This window comes from Lepidochelys kempii, chromosome 21 (assembly GCF_965140265.1).
Source record: "Lepidochelys kempii isolate rLepKem1 chromosome 21, rLepKem1.hap2, whole genome shotgun sequence".
Taxonomy (NCBI): Eukaryota; Metazoa; Chordata; order Testudines; family Cheloniidae; genus Lepidochelys; species Lepidochelys kempii.
This window is the reverse complement of record NC_133276.1, coordinates 15358874-15385010: the sequence shown is the minus strand read 5'-3', so window position 1 is coordinate 15385010 and position 26137 is coordinate 15358874. Positions and strand designations below refer to the sequence as shown.

Here is a 26137-nt window from a genome sequence, read left to right as displayed (position 1 = left end):
AGCGCTTGGAAGAAATATTAATAAACTCTGCAATAAAAGGCAATATCCCAGGGTAACAAAACTTCTCGTGGCCCAGTGCAGGATCCTCAGCTCTATAAATCCTCTAAGAGACACGTCCATCCTCGTACGCCGCTGGCTCGCCTGGCTATCACAGCCGCATTTATGAATGAACCAGGGCCATATTTCAAAGCGCCAGGAGAGGGAACGAGCAGTGAGGTAGAGCGCTGCAGGAGGGAATTCCCCACCAGACACCCACCAACGCTCCAGACACATCAGGCTGAACCCATGCCAGGAGTAACTCCGCCAAGTAACCACCATGAGGTCTGGCTGCTGTTAGCCTGGGTCACCCGGTTCCTTCCTCCCCCACGTTTTATTATTTTCAAGCCTGTTTGCCCAAAACAGGATCTGAAACGGCTTCCCTCCCCCTCCGGCCATGCTGTCTCCAAAGCTGCCATAATGGCATCGCCGAAACCGCCAGCTGGGGGACAGGAAAATCTACCCCCCTCGCCTGCCCATATGGCAGGAGCCCAGCCAGAGGTGGGGGCGTCAATAAAGCCACGTCAGAGGATCAGGTGGCCAGATCACGATGTCCTTACTCAGGCAAAACCCCCATTGATCTCAATGGACAGCGCTGGTGGAAACGGACTCTCAATGTAGTTTGATGGGGCAGAGACTTCAGGATTTGGCCAATAGAATTCAGGGATGGAAATAACCCATGCTACCTGGTCCTGGCTAGTTCAAAATGTCCTAGGTAGAGGGTGTTGGCCCCTGCTATGGAGACTGCATGACCCCTTCCTCCCTGACTCCCTGATGGCTGATCTCAGTTTTCAGCCCATGCAAAGTGTCTAAGTCCAGTTGCTCCCAGTTGCGCCACCCTGACCCCTCCTCTCCTTTCCCCATCGCACCCTCTGGATAGCGGCTCGCTCTTATCTTGTCCCCACTGAGCTGGGTTCAGAGGCGGAGAGCCTTTCTGCGGCCCTCAGAGGTGGATTAAGATTGATTGGAGCCCTGGGCACAAAGAACATTTGGGTCCCCCACATCCTGGGGACCAGGGGGTGCCAGAACTGGGGAGGGGCAGGGGAGCCATGCCCACCCCACTGTTATCATGAGCGGAGTAGCCTTGGGCAGGTGCAGAGTGGCGGCAGCATGGGCATAGTTTGGGGGGGCAGGAAGGGCACTCCCCCCCCCCAAACCGCAAGCTTCGGCCAAAGCATCCGATAGGCCTGATGAGAGACTCCCAGAGCCATGCCACCCTCTATAGGATTGGTTCAAATTGGTTAGTCTCTAAGGTGCCACAAGTACTCCTTTTTGTTGTACGGAGAGTGCACCCAGTTCCTCCTGGTGTGAACCAACGAATCTCCCCTGAAGTCCAAGTAACCCAGCTGAGGACCTGGCTCAGCGAAGATTTCAAGGCCAGAAGGCACCATCCGGTCTGCCCCCCCGTACAGCCCAAGCCGGGAATCCACCCAGGGATTCCTGCACCCAGCCCAGAGCTTGTGGTTGAGATCTCTGTTAACCGAGTGAGAGGAGATGCTGTCGGCAGGCAGGGGACCCTAGCAATTAGAAAGAGGGGGAGAGAAAGATGGGGAATCAATGGGGCGGCGACAGGCCTGTCTCTTAGCAGAACTTGCCAGCAGGAGACTCGCAGTCCTGCAAAAAGCTCCCTCCTGTAGCCACGGCGGATTTGTTTGTGTTGGCAAGAGGCGGGTCATTAACAGGGACTGTGCTCATGAACAGCTGAGGAAAGCTGCACTTCCCAGAGGGCTTTAACCAGGGCTATAAACCAACCACAGCGTCCAAGGGAAAGTTTTTGTACCGGCTCGTAAACCCGCCAGCCTCACTGCTCCCGGCCCTGGCGCTCCAGGCATGGCAGGAGAAGGATCCCAGTATGGAAATCTCCTCTGCCCATGATCTTGGCACTGCTCCTTCCACGGGAATGCAGCTCACTATGCAAAGCGCTTCACCCTCCCGTCTCCTGAAAAGGATTCGCAGAGACCGGGGTGATCCCCAGAGGCAATTACACACAGAGGAGAAGCCAGCCATGGCTGCGTTAAAGACCAAACCACCCACCCCTTAGGGCCTTCAGCAAACCTGCAGCCAGCATAGGATCTGCCACAGCACATCAGACCACGGGACTGATGCCTTCTCCTGCAGCAGCCGATGCTGGATGCTTGGGAGGAAAGGGAAACCTGCTTGTGCGATGCTGTGCGTGGCAGAAAACCAGTCCTTCCTGACCCCTGCCTTCGCCTGGAGCATGTGGTTTAATTCCCATCCTCTTAGCATTCCAAACACAGAGCCTCTCCAAACACAATGAAACCACTTCATCTTGCTGCAGGGGTGGGAAATAAACCCACCACCGAACCGCAGCCCTGCGCGCCTGGCTTGGGGATGGTAGCGACTTGCGAATGCCGTCCCTGTGGTTTCATTAATTCCCCCCCTCCCCTCCGACAGCGACCAAGCGCGCACCAGCAATGGGCTAGCGAAAGTCAGTTTCAATGGCTGCTGCGTGTTTGCTTAAAACGACGGCGTTGAATCCTCAGGCTCCAAGCCCATTGAAGCCAAGCGCAGGCCAGAGCCACAGGCTGCTGCTCTGTGTGCTTGTGACGGACACCGGGGTGGACATGTGGGTGTGCCCCATGCTGAGGTTTGACGTTGCACTCCTGGAACCACTTGGGGCCCCTCCTGGGAGATGTCATAGACTCTCAGGGTTGGAAGGGACCTCAGGAGGTATCTAGTCCAACCCCCTGCTCAGAGCAGGACCAATCCCCAATTTTTGCCCCAGATTCCAAACGGCCCCCTCAAGGATTGAACTCACAACCCTGGGTTTAGCAGGCCAGTGCTCAAACCACTGAGCTATCCCTCCCCCCACATGGGTTGGATCACGCCCGAATGAGCCGCCCCTAAGCTCTGATCTGGCTGAGCCTCGCCACACTGCACGGAACACATTGCTTGAGCTAGAGTCCCTTCCCCACTGGCAAAGAGGGCCTGGTGGTGGGGCAGGAGATTTGCTCCAGGGACATCAGCCTGGGTTTCTTTTGATAGTGCTGCAGGAGCCCAAAGAGGCTACGGCAAGAACGTGTTGATTCAGCACCTCCGCTGGGGGCCCCAGCCACGCCCCTTCTCTGCCGCTTTTCAGGCCGTGCTGGCCCCCCGGGGCTGGACTGCGCTTAGCCCTTGGTCGCCAAAGCCACGTCTCAGGCCGAGCTCTTGCTGGCGTCGGGGCTGGAGAGCTGTGACCCCTGCCAATTGTGCTGTGTCGGTAGAAGCCCCTAGTGTGGGGGCAGCTCTTCCGGCAAACCGGCGCTTTGCTGGGATAGCTGGGTTCACTCGGGGGCCGGGAATAAGCGATGCTGGCAGAAGGCTGCTCTGTCTACCCCCGGGCTTTTGCCAGCACCGTTATGTTGGTCAGGGGCCATGTGGTTTTTTCCCACAGAGCTACACCGGCAACACCTTCTAGCATAGATGAGGCCGAGGAGCGGGGCCAGGCTGCGAGGACAGAGCCGGTCAACACGGAGTCACCTCCTCCGCTGAAGGAGCGAGCTGCAGCGGTGCACGGCTGCGCCTTGGCCTTCCGATCTCTGGAGCAGGGAGTCCCTCGCAGGTGCAGTCCGTGCATAAGGAGCACACGAGGGATGGCAGGGCATGGCTCCAGATACACATGCATGATCTGTATTGATTGCTGGCTACCAGGTGTGCATGGGGAGAGACGCCCTGGACCCTGGCAGCGTCTCAGCATGGAGAGCTTCACCAGAGCCCCCAGCAGGAGTCCGGGGATCCCATCCTCTCGCTTCGTCCAGCTGAAAGTAGCACAAAGGTGATGCTTGGGTGCGAGGCAGCTGTCGTATCTTCTGTTCCCCCCTGTGGCAGCCTGGAGGACACTGCAGTGTCCAGGGAGGAGGGATGGACACCCTCTATGTGCTGCTCAGGGCTATTTCTAGCCACGTTTGCAAATCAGTGCCCTCTCTGCAAGTTTACACCAAGCATCCTAGATTGTGGCTCACTCCCCCGATCTGCTGAGGAACTCCAGGTGTCTCTTCCACAGTGATCCCTCCTGCCAGGGAACGAGCTCCAGGGGGAAGCCCATCAGTTTTTGGCGTCATCTCTCAAAGCCAGGCTACCTTCTGACTGGTGTCCTTTTCACAGGCTGCCATCGCAAGCAGCTACAGAGTGGAGTGCTGTCTGAACCTTCTCCATATTCCCAGACAGTATCCACTTTGGTGGGACTTTTAATGGCTTCATGCCTCTGCTCAGGGTATATTCTTAGATCCTCGTTACTCCTGGTCCCGTTTGGGGTTCAGGGATCGCTCCTCACTGAAGGGTTCAGGGATCGCTCCCCCTTAGGGCCTTCAGCAAACCTGAAGCACAGGAACTTAAGGTGCTTGCAAAAGCTCGGCTTTATTCTGTGGTGGTTCCACCTGGCTGGCCGTAAAACCAAGAGCTTCCTAGCCCCCCACCCTGACTCTGTCTGGGAAGTTCAGCCCTTAAAGGCACAGTCCCCAGTACCACACCTTCTGTGACTGCCTTTGGGATGCATCAGAGCCCAGTGGGGCATGGAGATTGGCACACAGCAGCATTCTGAACTGCAGCCCTCAGAGAGACTGGATGGCTCGGTGCATTGGGAATGGGGTACCAAGCCTTTCAGCCACATGGCACCAGCTACAGGGCTGGGATGCTCAGAGGTCATTACTCTCTGTTGGCCCCAGTAATCCGAGTTGATGCAGGGAGTTCAGTTTATGGATCGATGCCGTGAGTCAGTGTCTAGGAATTGCGTAGTGTCCCTTTAAACAGTTGGCGAGCCCTCTGGTGGTGCACACTGTCTTCTTCAGCAGCAGTGTTAGCCCCAGTGAACCTGGTTATTTGGGACCCAGCTGCATCCAGGTGGTTTCCTCATATACTTAATGGTGCGTTGGGAGCAAAGACCCAACGCCCAGCAACTGACCTACTAAGCAACCACCCTGGCATGAAAACATTTCCGAGTCAATTCCTGCCTCCTCTCGGGTGCTAAATGATCCAAATCCAAATCCTCTTGAGCCAGGGTCCTAGGCAAATCTTGCTTTTGTGTCTACCTACAGCCTGCTCTGCGGATTGAAATGGGGGCTCGGGGAGTGGGGCTGTGTCTGAGCACTCAAAGCCACGGGAAGCCCACGCTGTCAGCTTGGTTGTAAGGCCAGGTTCCACCCAGGCTACCTTGGACCCGGGTTCCCTGCCTTGATTAGTTACAGCTGTAGATGGGGGTTGAGACTCATGGAACCCGCTGCCCCAGGAGGGCGTTTTCCAGGGCCCTGCCACGCTTCGCAGGCACTTCCCCTCCATCTCCCTGGCCCTTTGCCTGTTCAGGAGGTGGCGGATTCATTCCCACTCCCGCCCTCCCTTTGGTTTCATTGCCTCAAGCTCCACCAATCTGCTGGCAGCTTTTGTGCGCCCTTCAATCTGCTGCAGTTTGTTCGCTGGTCACCACATGTCACTGACCTTTGTCCTTCCCCGGCAGCCCCCCGCCAGCGGGTCTTGCTTCCCCAGACGGGCACAGATGGGGAGGGGTGGGGCTGTTAGCCCCCAGGGGGATCCGAAAGGGTATTACTGATGCTCACCATGTTAACTCTTTGCTGCCTGGCTGCTCACGTCTCACCAGCGGCACTGAGGACCTGGAACTGGATCGACACAGCTACTGCGGAATAAGAGTGTCCACACAGGGCCCAGCCTGAAAAAATGATTCTAAAATAGCTATTTCGGTAAATTTCTGACCGTAGGGGAGTGCTCCATGATCTGCCTTAGGTTAATGCTGGCACATACTGTAATGACACACAGACACCTTAGAAACACCGTAGAGCAGATCAACCAACAGCCCCGGGCCGACGGTCGAGAGACAGACAGACAGTCAGACGATGTTTAAAGGCGATGCATGGGCTGGGAGTCTGGAGTCTGAACCCTACTTACCAAAAGGAACTGACGGCATCTGACACGGTCAGGTAAACAGGAGTTCACATATGAGGGTGTATGTGGTTAACTGAGAGCAGATCTCTTCGCCCCTCATTTACTGCCGACCCACACAAACTAGGCACTGGCTCCCTGCTATCACTGTCAGTTAACTGACTTACGTTACAAGCAAATCCTCAGCTGGGGCACATAACGTAGCATTACTGACATCAATGCTCTGTCCCCTATGCTGGAGGAAGGAATCCCACACCATTTCGAGCTCCCTGCCAAATACCTACCTGGGGAACAAACCATCCATACTGGCCTCTTCAGTCTAGCAGACAAAGGCATAACCTGATCCAGTGGCTGGGAGTTGAAGCCAGACACGGTGTACATTTTTTTAAAGCGAGGGTAATTAACCTCTGCACCAATTTACCAAGGGTCGTGGTGGATTCTCCATCACTAGCAATTTTTAAATGAAGACGGGAGGTTTTTCTAAAAGATCTCTTACTTTGCTGCTGTTTTGCATCTGGGTCTTTGTCACCCTACTCTGTCCAATCCCATATTCCCAAACTCTCCTGGACTTCGAGGGGAGCCTGGTTTGGAGAAGGAGAATGGAACCAGATTCATCATGTCCAGCGTTTGTGCCTGGGCAGGACGGCAGGTTGTGAGCAATGGCCAGGCAGTTCAGTTAAAAGGCAGTCAGGTGAATGAGATTATAGCAAGGAGGAGACAGCCCCTAAAACTAGCAGGGAGAGAGCTCAGAGTTAACAGCACCCCTTTTCAAGCAAAGACAAAAAGCCAGGACTCAAGGGAAATAATCAACTTCAGTTCCATTCCCCTCTCCCACCAGAAAGAGAGTGATGAACTGGTAGGTCCCATATTTCGTCTTTGCTTTGTTCATCCCTGCTTTGGCAGTGCCAGACCCTGGCTCCAGGCCGGCATTGGCTGCTGGGGTGGATCCTTTAGCTGCAAACACAAGTCTCCATGAGAACCCATAAAACTGGCCACTGTTGAGAACAGAACCACGGGCTCATCTTCCTGCAGCCTTTTCCATGGGAATGCCACTGCCGGCACCGTGCGCCAGCCAGCCGGGGAGCAGTCTCGCTGGGAGTGCTTGGTCAACCCTGAAGAATCTATTCAGAGCTCCGGGGTCTGGTGGGCCTGGAGAGGCTTTAATTCATCGGCCGAGAAGGGAAGGCTGGGGACTGAACAATGCTGAAATAGCTACTGGGCAGCGACAGCGCTTCAGCCACATCAGCACTTCCTGGGCAGCTACTGCCACTAAGTCACGTGAATCTCTCTTAATAATAGGGAAGAGCCGAGAGACCTGGAACGTAAACCCACTTTGGGGTAAAACAAGTGAGCCAAGCTTTTAAAAGGGATCTGAACTTTCTCAGGCTAAAGTATCTATAAATCTAGTTAGCTGGGTTTTACACACACACACACACGATCCCCCTCTGAGCCGCACAGAGATGCTAGATGGAACCTGGCTTTGGCAGTCCTTTGGGATTCTCTCACCCTTGGTCAGGAACAAAGCCGTCCTGCATGTGCTATTCTCAGCTCCAGGACACTCCAGTTGGGCACCCAAAAATCACCAGTCGCTTTTAAACACGCTGGCCTGAACCTCCCATGGTGGCTTTAGGCCAGTCTTGGTCCTGATCTGTGCCTCAGTTTACCATTTTGTTTCACTGGGTGGTACATCCCAGAGCTGGCGGGAAGTCGTTAATATTGGAGAGCTCTGGATGTAGAGCTGCCCAAAACTCAGGATTTCCGGTTCACGGTTCAATATTTCAAAACTTGGTTTCACCCCCAAACTGGAATGAAACTCACGTTTTTCAAAACTTCTCACAAACCGAAATCTCAAACCCTTTGTCATTTTGGAACCATCGACACATGGTGTGTCTGAAACAAAATATGGACCCCACCAACTACTGACTGAAAGGGTATGTCTGCATTGCTGCTGGCATGGGCCGCCAGACTAAGAATAGTGGTGTGAACTGTGGGCATGGGTGGTGGTTCGGGTCAGCCACTCAACTTCACATCCACAGGGTCGGGTTCTTGCCACTTTCACCGCTGCTAAGAGTGCAGCAGGGCTACCTGGGCGCCTGGCAGGCGGGGCACCCCAGCAGGCGAACAGGCCGGGAAGCCAGTTTTCTGCGGAAGCCCTGCCTGTGATACCGCAAAAGTTTGTCAAACCCCATCACATTTTCGAAACTCTGTTTTGTCGGAAAATTTCCAACCTGCTGGACGTGGAGGAATGCTGCTACAGCACAAGGGTAAAGCTCATCTGTGCAAGGGCTGGTCTGAGATGGTGAAACAAACTTTTCCAGGATCTATGAACCATCACAACCCTTCCCACCCTGCCTTCCTCTCCTAGTGCCAGCTGCATATCTCTGACTGGCCTCCTCTAGCATCAGCATAGAGCAGCGGGGACATATTTATTACCACCCCCCCAGCAAAACACTCTCCTGCACCCACAAGTCTCACACTGGGGAGACGATGAAAGGACGAACCACATGGTACAGACCTCAGTAATGTCTCTGAATGCAATAATGGAAGGTGCCCAGGCACTAGGGTGATGAGGGTGATACAAGAACCTATAGAGAATGGAACAGGGATCATGTATATAAATGTACGATCCTATTAATTATCATAGGACACGAATGAGCTAATCTATGTATTCTCATCCATAAAGGAGGCAGTGTTGTCTAGTGGCTAACGTAGTGACCTGGGAATCAGGACACCTGGGTTCCGTTCCCAGCTTTGATACAAATATGTACATATGCTCTTACGTCTCCAGCTGCCCCACATCACTCCCACAGGTTCAGAGTGGAAATCTACAGTCAGAGACAGAAAACCAAAAGGACGAAGAAAGAAAAAAAGAAAAGCCAGAATTCAAGGGTAACTACACCTTGAATTCTGGCTCTAGAAAGGCTCTAGCATGTCTGGGGCTGTGTTCTAGAACTGCAGGTTGTCCGTTCCCTGGTCACAAAGACATATAGAGGTTGGATGCCGTGGAAATTCAAAATTCCAGATGGCCTTTCTTGTATATTTTTGGGTTTCGGTCTCGTTTCCAAGGCAACAAGACTCGCTGCCATCCACTAGTTGCCATAGCAATTTCACCTGCTTCTGGTTCAGCAGAACAGGGGAAGATAAAGCCAGCCCGAGCTCTCGGCTGCCGTGGCGTTGCCGGCTGTGTGCATTCAGAGCTACTGGGGAAAGCAGAACTCAGGGGGACTTTCTACGACACAGCAATGGGCTGATTTGAAGGATCAAAGCAGGGGGCTGAAGGTTCCTGCAGCACAAACCGTCCCTTCGGTTAATTGCTTCAGCTCCCTCCAGATGTGTCGTGTACACATGGCCGATCAGCCTGCCCTCTGCTTCCAGGAGCTTTCTGGCAGGGAGGAGGAGAGTTCAATCCAGCATCTTGTGCTCTCGGTGCTGGATTTACCCCTCGACCTGGCCTCTCTCTGCATTTCAAGGGACAAGTGCCCAAGCTGAGTCTCTGTGAGCAGAGGCAGGGTGGATGCAAAGTCCTTTCCCTCTTGGCTGCTGGCTGGAGTGTGAGTGAAGTCAGCTGTGAGTGCAAGATGGGTTGGCCCCGATGGCAGGGGAGGTGATCCTCAGCTTGGCTTCCCATGGGCGGGTGGGAACATCACCGAAAAGGTCATTGCAGCTGGCACTACCTGCCCCCCTCTGGTACTATCATCATCATTTACACAGCGGTAAGGCCTGGAGGGCTCTGTTGCACTAGGCGCTTTACAGACGTAGAAAAAAAAATCCCGGCTCTGAAGAGCTCATAAGCCAGCCAAAGGATGGGATCCAGTGCCCAGGCAGCTGGTAGTCTCAACAGACAGGCCAAGGATTAGTGGTCAAGGAAGAGTAAATGCCTATCTTAGTCCCAGAGGTGACCTTTCAAGGCAATGCGGAGGACCACTGACCATGTCCACTGCCTCTCTGTACCTGTGCTGGGTCACTATTTACGGTGCTTATTTGGCCTCCGTCACCACAGCATCTAGGCACCTCTCAGCCTGTAATATATTTCTCTTCACAACCCTCCAGTGAGGCAGGGCAGTGCTGCTATCTCCATTGTACAGATGAGAAACTGAGGCACAGAGAGGCCAAGTGACTTGCCCAGGGCCACACAGGAAGTCTGTGGTGGAGCAGGGAATTGAACCCAGGTTTAGTGTTCTAACCACTGGGCCATCCTTCCTCACTGCAGGGCTGATTGCCCAGGTGCACTGAAAATACTCCAAGGGTCTGGTAGGGAGATGGCGGGGCAGCTGCTCAGGCTCAGTGAAACTGTCTCATAATCCAAGGCTGGCTCTTGAGAGTTCAGACCTGTCTTTGGGGTCTGGTCCCAGGACAGGTCTCATGTGCCCCGGTGGATCCAGCAAAGCTCTCCGGGCAGTGCTCACTCTGCTGCGGGCACGCTGGGCAACAGCCCCTCATGCTGAACCGCCGGTGACTCTCCAGGACGGGCCGGAGAGGTGAGGAGCGGGCGAGGCAAAGATGGAAACGGGAAGCTCTTAGAGCTGTCAGCATGCAGAGCCGAGTCCACGCCAGCTGTTACGGGGTGACGACAGAGCCAATCAGCAGTGGCAGGAGGGAGCCATGGGTCTGCAGTGCAGTTGCAGACCGTGAGCCGGGAGGCTGAACTTTCTCCAGTGTGTCCGTCGCTTTCACCCTTTCGAGCGCATGTGAGTGCAGCTGGGTGGGTGGCCTGCGGTGTGAGGGGGATGGGTGTGCGGGTGGGTGGGGGGGGGTGCTGCAGGGGATGGGTGTATGTGTGGTCTGACTGTGTGGGCAGTGAGCTCTGTAAAGCAAAGGGAACCCTGGCTAATCTCGCTACAGAGCCAGTGCAGTCCCATGGCCCGGCTGGGGCATTGCCCTGGACACCCGTGCAGCGGCTGGACCTGCTGCGGGCACATCCTGCTCCACACCACAGCTGGGAGCTCCAGCAGGACCCTCCTGAGCTGCAGCCCAATGGCAGGACACACCCAAGCTCTCCCCAGCTGCACCAGTGTAAGCTGGGCTGAGCCTGGCTTTCTGTGATGGTGCACTCTCTCTCTCTCTCTCTCTCACTCTGATGGTGCCCTCGCAGGGCCACTCAGGGTTCAAAATGTGTCTGTTCCAGCCACTCCAGAGGGACAGGGGAGCTCCTCCTATCTCAAAGTGAGTGGGTGACAAAGACCCTCCAACTCCCTTGCTGGGGTAGGGGCTTGTCATGTGCCCAGATGGGTTGGATTCAGAGGCAGCTTTGCTGCCCCTGCCCAGGACAACCGAGTCATGGAAGAGATACTGAGCGGGCGTGCTCAGAAAGGGGAAGGGGACAAGCCGAGGGGAGCGCCCTCCTGCTCAATGCCTGCCCCTTGCCTTTGGAGTGAAGGCTCTCCAGGGCCTCATTTCCAAACACGCCCTAAGAAAAATCCCCCCTGGCCCCAGTCAGCCGCAAGCCCGGACCAGTGAAGCTCCAGTCTCATGCCTTCTGCTCCGTCCCTGCTGCCAGGCGGCTAATGCCATTCGGCAGAAAGGCAAGCCTCTCCCCAGCGACGCACCCCAGCTGCTGGGCAGTGCCGGGGCCAGGCAGACAGCATCTCTGCTCTCACCTGTCCCACTGCTGGCTTCCGGGGGGAATGTAACTCTTCTTCGGGTGGCCCTCTCGCGAGTGAGCGAGCAAGCGAGCTGGGGTGAACGGGAGGAGCCGCTGGCTCTCTCCCGCCTAATGGAGGCCCAGGCAGCTCTGACACCGGGTGTAATGTGTGATGGATCTGTTTGGAGTTTCCCTGTTCCTCCTATGGCTGCAGGGCCCTAGCCTGGCGTTTCTGCCAGGATGCTCCCCTGGGGCAGTGGCCCCCGTGTCCCTCCAGCCCCGCACGCTCAGGCAGTGCTGATATGATTTGCAAGCGGGTGAGGCTTGCAAAGAAAATAGATGAGGCTGCTTTGGAGCCACCCCAGGAACCTAGTGCTGGGCCTAGTGCTGGGCTCCCGAGGAAACCACTAATCTCTGCTTTCTTCACCTTCTCCGCCCCGTCCCCTCCCTGCACTTATCGCACGCAGGGCTGTAGCGGCGCCGTGCCTCAGACTAGGCTGTAGGCTCTGTGCAATGGGGGCTGTCTCGGACTCGAGGTGTGTACAGTCCCGAACGCCAGGCTGCCCCAATCCCGAAGTGGGCTGCTAGGGACTGCCCCGCTACAAAGGATAGCGAACAGTCATGATCCCACGCTATACTCCAACCTGTCCCATCCAGGCTTTATAGAGATTTCATCCCCCCAAACGGCGGTGTGTGTGCATTAAGGTTGCAAAGTCAAACACTAAGAAGATAGCAAATGCCAGAATTGAAGGTTGCCTGTGCCGATGCATTATGGATTCCCTTACACTATCTGATAAATTCAAACAAGGTCATAGATCGATGCCTCCTTATTTCTCTTATCAGAAGCCACTTCAGGCACGAAACGCTGCCAGATAAAGAGACAGACATGCCCGTATACTAAGATCAAGGAAGATGGATCAATAGATAAGGAACCCTACTGGGTCTGCTCCATCCATCCGCTCCGTATGGTTCTCACCTTTACTCCTTCCCAGAAACTCATGTCCCATAATTCCCACATCAGGTTTAGGTAGGAATACAGAGCACATGATTCTACTCTACAATATGACCGTGACAGGCCACAGACACTGTGTCTGTCTGACCCTGTACCAGAGTAGGTGATTCTATAAGGTGGATAGAAAGCTGGCTAGATTGTCGGGCTCAACGGCTAGTGATCAATGGCTCCATGTCTAGTTGGCAGCCGGTATCAAGTGGAGTGCCCCAAGAGTTGGTCCTGGGGCCTGTTTTGTTCAATATCTTCATTAATGATCTGGAGGATGGCATGGATTGCACCCTCAGCAAGTTTGCAGATGACACTAAACTGGGAGGAGAGGTAGATACGCTGGAGGGTAGGGATCGGATACAGAGGAACCTAGACAAATTGGAGGATTGGGCCAAAAGAAATCTGATGAGGTTCAACAAGGACAAATGCAGAGTCCTGCACTTAGGATGGAAGAATCCCATGCACCGCTACAGACTAGGGACCAAATGGCTCGGCAGCAGTTCTGCAGAAAAGTGGACGAGAAGCTGGATATAAGTTAACAGTGTGCCCTTGTTTACAAGAAGGCCAATGGCATTTTGGGCTGCATAAGAAGGGACATTGCCAGCAGATTGAGGGACGTGATTGTTCCCCTCTATACGACATTGGTGAGGCCTCATCTGGAGCACTGTGTCCAGTTTTGGGTCCCACACTACAAGAAAGATGTGGAAAAACTGGAAAGCGTCCAGCGGAGGGCAACAAAAATGATTAGGGGGCTGGAACACATGACTTATGAGGAGAGGCTGAGGGAACTGGGATCGTTTAGTCTGCGGAAAAGAAGAATGAGGGAGGATTTGATAGCTGCTTTCAACTACCTGAAAGGGGGTTCCAAAGAGGATGGATCTAGACTGTTCTCAGTGGTACCAGATGACAGAATGAGGAGTAATGGTCTCAAGTTGCAGTAGGTTGGATATTAGGAAAAACTTTTTCACTAGGAGCACTGGAATGCGTTACCTAGGGAGGTGGTGGAATCTTCCTCCTTTCAGGTTTTTAAGGTCAGGCTTGACAAAGCCCTGGCTGGGATGATTTAGTTGGGGTTGGTCCTGCTTTGAGCAGGGGGTTGGACTAGATGACCTCCTGAGGTCCCTTCCAACCCTGATATTCTATGATTCTATGATACTCCACAATGTGACCGTGACAGGCCATAGACACTGTGTCTGTCTGATCCTGTACCAGAGGTGCTCAGCTTGCGAGCAAACCAATGGCTTCTCTAGCCCGGAGCTGCGCTCCCTGAGACACAAGGCCCCAGAATTCGGCGTGCCAGGGTAGAACCGTGCTTTACTTTGTGGTCTGTGTTGCGAAAAGCTCCCTTGGGAGATGGAGAATGCTCCCCCTGACATGAGGCAGGCAGGGACACAGGCAGGGTGACCAGAGGGCAAATGTGAAAAATTGGGACGGGGGTGGGAGGTAACAGGTGCCTATATAAGAAAAAGCCCCCAAAATTGGGACTGTCCCTATAAAATTGGGACATCTGGTCACCCTAGACACAGGGCCAGATTTAAGGCTGTCCGTGGAGCCAGAGCTCCGCATATCTTAGCTTGCACATGTCGTAAATGGGGTTCAAATGATAGGCACCGTTCCGTCTAGAGCTGAGCGGACTGTGCTACAAAGAATATTTGTTAAGAATTGAGCCCCTTTTGGGGAAGTCACTCATCTGAGCGGCTGCCCTCTCAATGCCCTCATTATTCCAACGCATTCTCCAAATAGCTGATATGAACAAATTTCAGCCTAGCGGGTGTCCACGTTCTGTTCACTTCGGCTGCTCACTGGCCACAACCCATGCTCTGCGATGGTTTGTCCCATGACCCGATCATTCACGGCTTGGAGGGTTGAAACTTTTAAAGAGAAGAACAGAACCTGGGGTGTGCCCAGCTTGACAAAGGTATTTAGGTGCCGGTGAATGGGTTTTACAAAAAGCCTATGTTGAGTTAGGTGCCTAACTCCCATTGGCATATTGCCACTGGAGGTGTGACTGCAGCTTGGGTCAGCTTTAATCAAGCTTGTGTGGGTAACAGCAGCAGTGACAAACCCCAGAAAAGTCTTCCTGGGACCCAGAGTATGCACGCTGACTGCTTGCCCGGCCACTGCTATTTTTAGCTGTGCTAGCTAAATGCTGTTAGCCTTCTTGGCAACAAGGGCACACTGCTGACACATATCCAGCTTCTCGTCCACTGTAACCCCTAGGTCCTTTTCTGCAGAACTTACCTATGGAGTCCAGGCAGGCTTGGACTCGAGGTGGCTAGACCCTCCCACTGCTCCCCAGGTTATCCGTGCAAAAACTCAACACTGTGGGGATTCACAACCATTTGCAGTGATGCTAGGCAGCCACCTGAATACTCAGAAGTCATGAATAAAGTGATCCAAGAAATCCCTGAGATTTGAAATCAGTTCTTTTACTTGCAGGGATATGCACAAATCCAGCGTTTTCCCAGGATTCAGCCAGCTCCGTTTGCAAACAGAACTGGTTTTCTTTTGCTTTTTGCTCTGTGTACTGGCCTCCATGCTTCGTTAGCGGCCCAAGCTTAAGGAATCACTTTTCACAGGCTATTTCCCACCACAAAACCAGAGTTTTAGAGCCAGCCGTTAGCTGAGTCTCCTTGTACTGCTGTCCCGATGGCATGATGTGTGGGAAGGAAACAGAGCTTTGCTAACAACGCCAGCTTTGTAGACTGGCCCAGAGGGGAGGTTGCACCCAAGCAATTTCTCCTACGTGAATCTTTCAGCATCTACTCTGCCTTTCATGCATTGTCCCCATGCCAGCTTGGCAGCGAAGGCAGGGGCTGACATTTGTGCTCCTGCCCCGTGTTTGCTTTGGAAGAGGCAGCCAGGGCTAGCAGCTAGAGCAGAGAACTGGGCATCAGGAGAGCTGGAATCTATTCCCAGCTCTGCCACTGACTTGGTGGGGGATCCCAGCCAAGCCGCCATGCCCCAGTGTCCCCAACTGTAAAATGGGGACAATGCTACTTCCCCTCCAGGTGGTTCACCGATGCTGATAGCGTGCTGGTAGGCTCTTGGACTGCAAGTTCAGACCCTTGATCCAGGGCATTTCCATGTGCGGGGCCCCTAGAGCAGAAGAGTGAGTCAGGGGATGGGACTGACTAGGCCAAATTTTCAAGCGTGCTTCCTTCACTCGGACATTTGTTTCCCTTCCCCTCTCCCACATGTAGCCAGTTCAGTGGGGCTGATACTCTCTCCCAAAGTCCTGTGGCTCCTGGTTGCCTCTGCTCTTCCTGAGGGTCAGGCTCGGGGGGATTACACTGCCAGCTCCGTGGGGCAGCAGGGGGGAGGACACTGCTGCTCCCCTGTCCCAGCCTTGTTAGCCCAGAAAGCTCAAATCCTCCTGCTTTTCTCTCAGCCCTGGACCATGTATCTGCAGAACACAGCGTGACTGCAGCCGGGCGCCTTCCTCCCTCTCCGCTACCAACGTGTGGCTGCCCTCAGCTCGAGCCCGAGCGCTCTCTGCGGCAGAGGGGAGGCCAGTCTTCATAGCTCTGTCACTCCATGGCCTCCGCCCAGACTCCCAGCTAGGGAACCAACCGTTACTGTCCCAGGAACAGCGGGGTATGGATAAATGGACTGAGACCCACCAAACTCATTCCACACAAGCCGCCCTACCACCATCCCCTGGGAACCACTGTCATCGTCTGTGAACCTGGGCTTGATTTATCCTAGAGGGTACATTTAGTCTGCTGAAGAGAAGAATGAGGGGGGATTTGTTAGCTGCTTTCAACTACCTGAAAGGGGGTTTCAAAGAGGATGGATCTAGACTGTTCTCAGTGGTGGCAGATGACAGAACGAGGAGCCATGGTCTCAAGTGGCAGTGGGGAAGGTCTAGGTTGGATATTAGGAAAAACTTTTTCACTAGCAGGGTGGTGAAGCACTGGAATGCGTTACCTAGGGAGGTGGTGGAATCTCCTTCCTTAGAAGTTTTTAAGGTCAGGCTTGAGAAAACCCTGGCTGGGATGATGTAGTTGGAGATTAGGCCTGCTTTGAGCATGGGGTGGGACTAGATGACCTCCTGAGGTCCCTTCCAACCCTGATAGTCTAGGATTCTAGGATTCTAGGATTCTAGGATCTACCCGGCAGCTGGGAGTGGGCCTCCCTGCCCCGGGAGACAGATGCTCTAGCTCTGCAGGATGGACACTGGGGCTTGTGCTGTGGTGGGGGCTACCCTGCCTGAGCTCGGACCCTGGGGCTTGGTGGGCTTGGACTCCAGCGGCTAGCCTGAGCCCCCACTCGTGCCACAGCGGCCTCCTTGAGCTTTTTAGCCTGGTAGCCTGAGTGGAGCTAGAGTGAGTCTGTTTACTTAGGCTGAGAGGCCCTCTCCCAGCTGCAGTGTAGACAGACCTAGAGGGTCCATATGCCCGTAGTAATCTCCAGCCACTCCTTTCCCCAGCCCCGGGCACCGGGTCAGAGCTTGCATACTTGAGGCCGATCAGAGGCACAGCCCGGGCGTCGCTTTGCATATATTCCCTCGGTTTTGCCAGGAGCGCAGCTCCAAAGCAAGAACTGGATTGTCAGCAGAGCCAACCACGTGCTCCCGGGCAGAATACAGACATGCTCGGGGAAGCTTTATATTCATACGGAGAGACAAACAACTTGCATTTACTTTTTAACTGTTGGACTTGCACCTAGCGGGATGAAGTGAACAAGGAGCCTTTTGTCAGGCTCTCCTAGTGACCAGGAGCTTGGTGTAGAGAAATGCGTTACAAACACAATTTTCCGCAGCCTCAGCTGGACTCCGTGGCTCTGATATACACTCGGTCTGCCTGTCCGTCAGTAGAGCTGCCAGAGAGCCCTTTGCATTTCCAGCGAGACGGCAAAATGTCCTCCCGCTCCCCTCCCCAGTCATCCAACAGGCCGAGTTTCCATTCATACAACTCCTTTCATCCCCCCGCGCTTTACAAACAAACCTGAAATGCAGCCACCTCTGAGGTGGAATGGCAGCCGTTCAACAGCTGAGAGCGACGATTTAGGACAGGAAGGTGAAACCGCTGAGGGAATTTAGGGACGCAGAATTGAATTACTCAGCTTGGGTTTGGGCCAGAAACCAGGATTAAGAGCCTGCTTTGGTGAATTGAATCTTCCTGACCACAGCTTTGAAGACCTCAGTTAGTTTCATGTCTCAGCCACTAGGCCAGTGTCTCAGACAGCAAAGTGGACATCAGCACCACACAGGGGCCTTCAGTCCAAGAGTGACTCAAAGACACAAGCATTACACGCTCAGATCTCTTGTGGCATTTCTTGGAGTTCCCCAGGGTGATTCCTCCCCGTGCCCAGCTTGGCTGAGCTCACCAGAGCTGACAGAAACGCTTGTCAAGCTGGCCTAGCTATGGCCGACCCCCTCCAGAAAGGACGCTAACCCACGCCAATTGCGAGAGCGTATTTCCGGATGGGGACACCTGTCAATGAGGAGCTGGGTGAGCTCCAACAAACTCATGACACTCAAGCAAAAAGCGAACCCATTCCTGTAGGCTGATGTGTTTGTCAGTCGAGCACTTGCCCTCTGCATTTTATCAGTTCCAGGTCATGGAGACCAGAATTTTCAGATGGGCCCAGTATCCACATTCAGAGCCAGCCTTCCGGCATGGCTCGACTCCCATTTAGACCCCCCAGTAAGCACTCCGGTTTCCAGACCAGCTCGGCGTGTTAGGTGCTGAGCTGCTCAGAGCATCCCGTCATGGTGTGCGAGAGCACATGGAAATCTGGTTGGGGGCTCTTTGGAAAGTCAGAGTGAAATCCTGGCCCCACTGATGTCAGTGGGAGTTTTGGCACTGACCCCAGTGAAGCCAGGATTTCACCCTCTCTAAAGATACGTCTCTTCTGCAAACACGGGGTGTGACTGCACCTTGGGGATCCGCAGCCGAGCTCGGCTCAATCTAGCTAGCTCGGGTCCTGAGAGAGCAGCGGGGGCTTTGGGGCAGGCTAGCCGCGTGAGCAATTACCCTCGGTTCCAGGTACACTTGTACAGCACGCACTGCCGCAGCTCCAGTACCCGAGCTAGCTAGAGGGATCAAAGTTCGCTCGTACACGTCTGCACCAGCTGCACTCACAGCCCGTACCTGCCGTATAAACACACCCTAACAGAGCCGCCAGTGGTAGCTACTCCACTCCTGGAATGCTACGTTGCCTTTCTCCACCCTGACCCTGCACCTGGATCCACGTGGGTCCCGGGGTCTGTCTATACTGACTGGATGGCCAGCTCAGAGCCTTAGCCAGCCCGCCTGCCATTACCCCTTTGGTGCTGGGGAATAATCCCTGGTTTGATTAATGTAAAACCAATCTGGGGATTCTGCTGCAGACACCGCCTATTGCTGGGGAGGGGAGGAGGAATAAATGAGGCTATTTTTATTTCCATCTGGGAAATCTTTTTTCTCCGACGTGTATTACAACTATGCTAATTCTCGGGCTGTGGGATTAATTGATGTCAGTCTCGTTATTGCCCTGACGGGCTCACCCAGGACCGAGGGAACATGTTTTGACACACGTTGTTAGAGCTGCATGGAACTGATGTTCCAGCAATGCAGGGATGATCAGAGTTATTAACGTCAAAGGCACTAGAAACGGGGTCGGGGGAAGGGGAGGTCTGGGCACAGCCCCAACACCCTTCACTTTACAGATTTTACTGACCAGCCCCTTTACATTTTGCCCCAGTTTTATCCCCGCTGACAAAATGTTTCTTGCACAAATGAATACAGGGAAGCAAGTCTCATGCTTCAGGGTGACAGGTGATCAGCTGCAGATGGGGGTCAGGAAGGGGACCCGTGCTCCTCCACCACACTGTAGGGATTTTTGCCTTCCTCTGAAGCAGCAGACACCAGATATTGGCTGCCGTGGAAGGTCCAGGTATCACCCTACAGGGACCTGCTCTGCAGCAATGCAAGAGGCAGCTCCTCAACCTCTCCCTGCCTAGCAAACAAAATCCACCTGAGGCTTTCTGCTGGGATCCATCCAGATCCCACAGTTCTCTAGTGTCTTCCCCTCTCTTTTGGGACTGAGGCTGTGCTGAGTAAGGGGTGTGCGGGCCAGGGGTGAGAAGAACTGCAGTGGGGTTGGGGGTGCAGCCATGGCAGCAGCAGCGAGCGGAAGTGGAACAGAACTCCCCTTCCCCCACTCCCCCTGGATCCGAGTGTCCATGGGATTGTGCTGCTAGCCCATGGGGCATGGCCCAACAGGTACCCCCTAGTTACCCACCTTAGGGGCTGAGAAACATGGGACTAGACGGACCCTTGGTCTGATCTGTTATGGCCGGCGCTTGGACCCACTGTCTGATCCATGAGGGCAATTCCTGGGACCATTTGTAGGATGGGGGCCCAGTAAGTACCTGGGGGCATAGCCAGAGTCACTCCCTGTCCGCCAGACCCAGGCAATTGGAATGGTGGAGAAGGTCGGCTGTGTGCACAGAGCTCCCAGGGAGCAGTGGGAACCGCTGGTGCCCAAATCTAGATACAGAGTCCGATCTTTAGCCATAGGTCCTGCTGTGGATGAGCACGCAACTCTGGCCTGGGCTCTCCCCCCACTGCCTGGGCAATTCATTCGGAGGCAACAAAGAGGCTGGCTCTAGGGGTAAGGTGAGGATTCTACTCAGCTGGAGGATGCTAATGCAAATCTGTTTCCCTATTGGCCAGGGACTGCCTCAGATAACCCCCAGGTCGGAGCTTGCTGCAGCCCTGCGTGGAATTCTCGCTGTCCTGGCAGCCCTTAGGAGCCACCTTTTGAAAGAAACAGGCCCCCATCTGAAAGAAACCCCCCCCCCCCCCGGCCCCTGGGTCTGCAACCCCAGCTCCAACCCCCAGGCTCATCCTCCAGAGCACCCCTGGGTTAGATCACTGACATGATCGCTCCCCTCCCCATGCACCCAGATAGCACAAGTCACTGTCAGCAAGACCCGTGGCGTGGCCACTCCAGGGAGCCCGACACCACATCTAAGAGCCGCAGGGCAGCTGCAGGGTGGATTCCTGTAACAGGATGGATCTGAGCAATACTGTGTCCCACAGACGCCCCTATACCAGGCTGCCTGTTTCCCCCGACACCAGGGAGCTCATGATCCCTGACACCAGATGCCTGCTCACTGACCTTGTGGATTTGCCCCTTCTGTGATACGACATCAGACGCTATCCTCCTGCCCAGACATCCCTTGTGCCCCCAGCCTGCTCCCTACTTTGATATACGTCACTATTATCTCTGCTGGGCATGGTTTCCCTTCCGTGAACCTGTCCTCACTCTCTTCAACTGAATTGCAACCTTCCAAGCATGCCCCTAGCCTGCCTCTGATAAATGTTTCCATTTCCAGGGTCCTCTATGCTGCCAGAGCGGTGCCTGCAGAACCGCAATAGCCTTCCCCAATAATGCCTCCGATACCCATGCTCCAGGGCCCTGGCATCTCCAGCCCCATCCCCTTTCACAGCCTGCCTCCATTGCCTCTGGAATTCCAGGGATGGCGCCCAGCTGGCTCGGGAGTTCTGATGGGGTCCAGACTGCCTTCAATACACTCTTCTGCTTCCCCTGGGGAGTGTCTGTTTCTAGCTATTCCCACTATGGGCTGGATCCCCAGCTGGCATCAATCCACAGTGGCTCAGTTCACTTCAGTGGAGCTGCTCCACCTTAGCTTGGAGGGGGATCGTATCTTTGCTGGAGCGGCCAGTGGCGTCTGGAACTCCTCCTCGCTAACACCCATTTCCATCCATCTGTTGTCACTTCTGAGGGTCCGCCCAAAATACTTTCCCCTCTTAATCTCAAGTGTGTCGAGTGTTGATCTGTTAAGTCTATTACGGTGATTGTATTTTAATTGCTATGCAGTGCCTCAAGCACCCTTAACAAGGGAAGGGATGCCTAGGAATAAATTGTCTGGTATAAGTGTTGCTGTTTTCCCATTGGGAACAGAGGCAAAGACTCAGCTGCATTTCTCAGCAGCGTCTCGTCTTTTACTTTGTCAGTGCATTGCCCATCCTCTCAGTGAAGCCTCTTCCTCACTCCTCTTTGCTGTCCTGTTGTTACTCATGTGTTAGCAAAAGGTTGCCTTTAGGGCTGGCAGAAACTTTCCGATCACAGCTGTTTTTCAAAAAAAAAAAAAATTGGGTTTTTGACTAAACAAAAAGTTTTGTGGGAAATATCTGTTTTCTATAGGGAAAAAAATCAAACTGTAATTGAAAAAACAACGGCTCGGAAACAGGAATATCTCAGTGTGGGTGTCCCACTCATCAATGAGCATGTGCTCATTCTCCTCTGTGAGCCAGGTTCCCCATCCAGACTATGTAGCTCATGGTCTGCCACGGCCAAGGACTCCCATGATGCAGCTGCCATGAAGGGAGACTGCGGTGCATCATGGGAAATGTAGTCAGACCAGGGAGCCAGACCTACAGAGGAGAAGGGGAGCATGAGGCACCCAAACTACAAGGCCCATGAGGCCCTAGTGCAGCATTTCATAATTGAATGATTTTGGGGTTGATTTTTTGCTGAAAAGTTTCAATTTTCTGCTGGGGAGTAAAAGCCCATTTCCCAAACAGCTCTACTTTTAGTATTAGCTTCAGACAAGGGCGTGAATTGCTCCCATGCTCCACACTCGCCTTTGGTCACCAAACTCATTCCCACTTTCAGCTCTGGAGAGTTCCAGCTGGGGGAGTATATATGGAAGGAGGCTGGGACTGTGAGTCGGGAGCAAAGTGCGCGGGCCAAGCTGCGTGTGCAGAGCGCACCAGGAACACAAGGCTAGCGATGACGTGCCTTAGCAGAAGCTTGTGCCGCACTTCCCCAGGTGTGCTGGGAGGGAAGCAGCGTGGCTGAGTGGCCAAGCACTGGCCTAGAACTCAGGACAGCTAGGTTCTAGTCCTGGAGCTGGCCTGTAGTGTGACCTTGGGGCAGTTGCTTCACTTTCCTCTGTGTTGATTTCCCCATCTGTAAAATGGGGACAATGGGTGACTTCCTTGGTAAAGCCGATGGGGCTCCATCCCTTCTATGAACACCCGATTCAGTGGTGGTGTCACCTCCCCAAATCCGAACAGAATAAGAAGCCCTGGGAGAGGGAATGGATTCCCATTGTAACTCACAGCGACCTGCTCCTGCCCTACCCACAGAGCTTGGTGCCTGAGCATGCCACACCTTGCTCGTGTGCTGGCAGCTCACAGGACTCTCCCGTTCACAATTCAGTGACCCATTGGACAGAGACTGGTTTTGCTTGGAATTTACACAGCGGGCGGATATGATCACCACAGAGACAGTGCCGCATGAATGTCCCCGCTCCAGCAAGGCCGTACATTTTATGGCATTCTCGCATGGCAGAACAGGGCTGTTTTTATTCACCTTCGTGACTCAGCCTGATTCGACCCCTCTGGCTTGATGCTGCCCTCCAAGGGAGGAACTCTGCTAGAAGCTGGCGCATGGGGTTGCAACGTCACTCACTGAAATTCAGCCTGGCTGCCCTCCTGCCACCAGCCAGGCCAAACCTGAGCAGCGCTGCGACCCTGGGCACCAGGTCACAACAGCTGGAGCGGGGAGTCGGGCCCAGCCCCCGGGGAACAGGACCCGCTGCTGAGAGGTGAGTGTGGGATGGGCTTGGTCGGCAACACCTACCACCCCAGGGCCTTCTAATTCCCAGGAGCAGGAATACACACCCACCCACAAACACACGGAGGGAGGCTTGGGGAGGAGGAAATGGACAAAATGAAATAAGAAATTCCCCTCAAATAAAACAAAAGTGTATAAAAGCCAAAAAGAATTTCACGGGGCTCTAACCATCCTCTCAACAGTTAGTCTCTCCAGAGGCTGTGCTCCTCATCATGGCAAAGAGAAGCCAAGTGTCTTTTCATGATCATTATCAAAGACCAACAATACCTGACTGAGTTGAGAGGGGTTTGCTCGTCATGATCTGTGTGTGCATAATAATAAAGCTGCACTCCCATAGCACCTTTCACCAGAGGATCTCAAAGCCTTATGACACTTGTTTCACAGATGGTGAAACTGAGGCACGGAGTGGCAAGACGATTTGCCCAAGGTAGTTTAATGACAGCGCTGGACTTAGAGCCCAGACTTCCCGACTCAGCCCTGGGCTTTTAGCTTGAGCCGTTCAGAAAAATCAGAATTGTTTCTGGTGAAAATTCCCCCTAAAAATTCAACCCATTTTTGTGAATGAAATTCAACAAAATTCTTCATCAGACTTTTGAACTTCAGAAAATGCTGAGCCGCTCTATAAACAGGGTCCAGTTTTTGTGACCCTTTGGGGAGAAATGGAACGTCTGTGGCCACGAAGTCTTTCAAGAAATCATTGTGCACTTGGCAGTGATGGCCTGGCCTGGCCTGGAATTCTGCCGTGGAGCTGTTTATAGGAGTGATCGTCGCCTATCACACAGCCCCGCATGAGCTCCTGGTGCAGCCAGCCCTGAAAACATGCTCGCAGCCTTGGAATGGAATGTCCTTTTGACGCACACTGACAGGCCCGTGGCCGTACAGCCCCCAGGACACATCAGCTGGGGGAAGGGAACGTCAGATTTCCCAAGCATTCATACATTAAGCAAGGCAATTGCCCCAGTCCTGGAAACACCACGTAATGACAGGCTACCACCCTTCAGTTCAGCGGGAAAGGCCTCACAGGCCCCAGGGGATTGCAAGAGCCGTTTAAGTGTGTCAAAAACTGGCTGAGTGACATGCCTCCATTTCAACATCTTGAGATTGCAGAGCAACAGGCAATGCTGGCTCCCTGTTGTGTGGAGAAAGCCGAGTTCGTAGCTTTTCTGGAATCACAGCCTGTCCGTCTGTTTCCCTGCATTTAGGACATGATCCTCCCAAGTCAGTTGGATGTATTTGCATCCTTGACTTTAACAGGAGTTGGACTGGATTTTACTAATTAGAAACCGTATTGAGTGCCTACACACAGGAGCACGTGTCTTGACCTATATGTGATGGTAGACGCACAACCAGGAACCCATCAGGCAAGGTTGCTTTTCAGTGGGAAACACACCATTGTAATGTGTCTGAGATCCACTAACCCAGCTTGCTGGAGGGGCTTATTGTCCATACGATAGTGAAGCACAGAGGTCAAATAGCATGCAGCCACTCAAACAAGAAAGTGGATTGTCTTTGTCTGGATTCACTTTCCGTTAGAAAAATGAGCAAAGTGGCAGGAATGTTCATGTGGCTACTAGGGAAATTTCAAGACAAGCAATTTCTGAACCAGTAAATCACCTGATTCATCCAAACAGGGAACAGAAAAAATACAACATGACCTATGAGTCCAATGAGCACTAGCCAACGCAGCCTCAACTTTGAATCTGAAATACTCCCACTGGACCGCGCACAAGCATACTCCGAGTACTGAATATCTTCATGAACACTGTCAACCGCTTGCAGACAATTCAGCAGGAGAAAATTCTGAAGTACTTGTAAAAATTACTCGTTACAAATTATTTTTATACCAGCTCTGGTATCAATTATAAATAGGTCCGCTGGGAAATCTCTATTCCTGACTAAATGCTAAGGCAATGCATTTAGAACAACTATAAGGGAAGAGATTTTTTACACAGAACAGAATTAGCCCGTGGAACTCATTGCTACCGGATATCACTCAGGCCACAAACTTCACAGGATGAGAGGCTTATATGAATAATTAGATCAACATTTCACTTATACTTGTGACCCTACCTAAACCCTCCAGCTTCAGAGCACAAACCAACCTCTGAGTGCTGGGGATTAGCAAGAAACTTTCCTCTCAGGCATGAAATTGTCTGGTTTGTCCATGATTACTAATGTCTTTGTATTATGATTGCACCTAGAGACCTCATTGTGATGAGCACCATACCAACACATAGTGAGAGAGTTTCTCTCCCAAAGAGCTTACACTCTACAGCAGACTAAGGATTGGGAAGGGAAACTGAGGCACAGAGAAGGGGAGTGATTTTCCCAAGCAGGTCAGAGGAAGGAAAAGAACCCATGTCTCCTGATTCCTAGGCCAGTCCATAGCCCACTATACCACATTGCTTTCCTTCTGGATGCTAACAGATGCTTCAAAGCAGTCAGTGCTAGCCACTGTCAGAGACAGGAGACTGGACTGGATGGGCTGCTGGTGTGATCTCCGCTTCAGTGACTAACTCCAACCCTCTCTCTAGAAGCTGGTGCAGAAGGACCATCCGCCCGAAGGTCTGGCTCAGCTTTAGAGTTAAACATGGGCTTTAAGCACAACATTCAGACCTGAAACTGAATCTGGATCGTCCAAATTCCGGGGAGGTCTGCACTTTGGGTCTTTATGAAAAGGGGGCTAGCCACAAAAATTGGAGCCTGCTCAGAAATTCCCCGAAGTCAAGAGAGTTATTTGGATCCTGGCTTTGGTTTAGGATCCATCTCCACTGGCGACGTCCTTTGTGAATCTTGCTGCTAGCTCCTAGTGAAAATCGAATATTGTGAGCTCTTAAAAACATCCAATGACCATGGCTTTGGGCCTGCAGTCTCTCTGCAGTCCCACAGGAGCACCTGGAGGTAGGGTGGATGGGAAGATATAGATGAAATATTTTGATGTTATCGCCCAGCTGCTGGGCTAGGTTTCATAGCCTGTATTTGGCTGCCTCGAGGCACTTTGTGAGTCAGGAATAAGAGAAATGTTATTA

General features: G+C 53.3%; 1 protein-coding gene across 6 annotated transcripts in view; it reads right to left on the bottom strand.

Moving 5' to 3' along the window:
• The window catches only part of NAV1 (neuron navigator 1), a 292762-nt gene that overhangs the window by 125569 nt on the left and 141056 nt on the right, over nt 1-26137 (bottom strand). The gene's annotated exons all lie outside the window — the stretch shown is intronic.